Below are 2,268 nucleotides of genomic sequence, written 5' to 3'. Positions count from 1 at the left end.
CTTTTCTTTAGAGATGGCAGTCTCACTGTGTTGCCCAGGCTGGTCTATGAACTCCTGGGCTCAAGTGATCCTCCCCTATCAACTTCCCAAAATGCTGGGATTACAGGCCTGAGACACTATGCCCAGCCAGGACAGTTGAAAGAATTAAATTGCAATATGGATTCAGACACCTAAGTAAATGCTTGATATGTGTCAGATGTTAAAAAAATATAATAGTTTAGGGCTGGGCATGCTGGTTCATGCCTATAATCCCAGCACATTGGGAGGCCGAGGTATGCAGATCACAAGGTCAGGACATCGAGACCATCCTGGCTAACACGGTGAAACTTCATCTCTACTAAAAACACAAAAAATTAGCCAGGCATGGTGGTACGCACATGTAGTCCTAGCTACTCGGGAGGCTTAGGCCGGAGAATCGCATGAACCTGGGAGGCGGAGATTGCAGTGAGCTGAGATCACACCACTCAATGCACTCCAGCCTAAGCGACAAAGAGAGACTCCATCTCAAAAAAAAAAAAAATAGTTTATTCCCCAACTGAATTGAAGGGATTGAATATTTTCGACCTCACTTCTTCTTATTGATAAATAATAGTTTTATTATTGGTGAATTTTAAAATTGAAGTTAGCCAAAACTTCAATCATTTTAACAACCAAAACTTTAATTTTCTCAAAACTAAAACTCAATTCTGCACCGGGCCAGCCAGACACCTGCACCCTCCTGCAGCTAGTCATGCACCACCACCGCCGTCCACCCCCCAGCTGCCAGCATGGTCGGGCCCAGACGTCAAGACGCCATCCACCATCCAGATCTGCCGGATCATTCAGCCAAATGATGCCAACGTGGCCGGCAATGTCCACGGGGGGACCGTCCTGAAGATGATTAAGGAGGCGACTGCCATCATCAGCACCCAGCTGTGTGGCCGTGCTGGCTCGGGTCGGGCACACCAACTTCCTGTCGCCCAAGTACATCAGTGAGGTGGCCCATGTCAGCTCAGAGATCACCTACATACACCACCAAGCATTCTGTGGAGTTGCAGGTCAACATGATATCCAAAAACATCCTCATAGGTGCCAAAAAGCTGTCCAATAAGGCCATCCTCTGGTATTTGCCCCTGTCGCTGAAGAACGTGGACAAGGTCCCCAAGGTGCCTCCTGTTGAGTATTCCCAGCAGCAGCAGGAGGAGGAGGGCTAGAAGCAGTAGGAAGCCCAGCAGCTGGAGTGCATGGAGGCCAATTGGAGGAACGAGGACATCAGCCAGCCAGTCCTCAACCCAGAGCTGTCAGCTACAGCTTGATCCACCTGGTGGGGCCTTCAGACTGTACCCTGCACAGCTTCATGCATGAAGGCATGACCATGAAGCTCATTGACCAGGTCACCAGGATTGTGGCTGCACACTACTGCAAGACCAACATCATCACAGCTTCTGCGAACACCATTAATTTTCACAAGATCAGAAAAGGCTGCGTCATCACCATCTCAGGATGCATGACCTTCACAAGCAATAAGTCCATGGAGATCAAGGTCTCGGTGGACGCTGACACTGGTGTGGACAGCTCTCAGAAGCCCTACCTGGCTGCCAGTGCCTTCACCTATGTGTCTCTGAGCCAGGAGGGCAGGTCACTGCTGTGCCCCAGCTCACGCCCAAGACCAAGGACGAGAAGGGCTCGGAGGAAGGCAAAGGGTGATATCTGCAAATGCAGGTGAAGCAACAGGGCCACGTGGAGCCTCAGCCCTCCTCCTGCTGCTGGGGCCTTGAGAAGCCATGGCAACAGGCCAGTGTCCAGTCACTTAGAAGTTACCCCCTTGGCCAAAAACCCAATTCACATTGAGAGCTGGTGTTGTCTGAAGTTTTCTGTCAGTGTTAACCTGTACTCTCTCCTACAGACCTACACACCAAAGCTTTATTTATATGATTCCAGCGTCAGTGCTACACAGTGTTGTCCCGGGCTCTGGGAGGCATTCCGTGGAAACCCTTGAGAATGCCTCTGAGCACATTGCAAGGTACGGAAAGAACCCAGCACCACTGATAAAGCTGCTGCTTGGCTGGAAAAACAAAAAACCCAACTGGGTGCGGTGGTTCACGCCTGTAATCCCAGCACTTTGGGAGACTGAGGCAGGAGGATCACGTGAGGTCAGGAGTTCGAGACCAGCCTGGCCAATATAGTGAAATCTCATCTCTACTAAAAATATAAAAATTAACCAGGCATGGTGGTGGGTGCCTATAATCCCAGCTACTCAGGAGGCTGAGGGAGGAGAATTGCTTGAAC

General features: G+C 50.3%; 1 pseudogene; it reads left to right on the top strand.

Annotated features, from left to right (window-relative positions):
• The first annotated feature begins 611 nt into the window (after positions 1-611).
• On the top strand, positions 612-2,064 carry LOC116546017 (annotated as a pseudogene).
• Positions 2,065-2,268: the final 204 nt, after the last annotated feature.

The sequence above is a fragment of the Sapajus apella genome, unplaced genomic scaffold (genome assembly GCF_009761245.1).
Source record: "Sapajus apella isolate SASKATOON/1434 unplaced genomic scaffold, GSC_monkey_1.0 scaffold5, whole genome shotgun sequence".
Taxonomy (NCBI): domain Eukaryota; kingdom Metazoa; phylum Chordata; class Mammalia; order Primates; family Cebidae; genus Sapajus; species Sapajus apella.
Note: the sequence above shows the minus strand (reverse complement) of the source record. Positions and strands in the feature narration are given on the sequence as shown.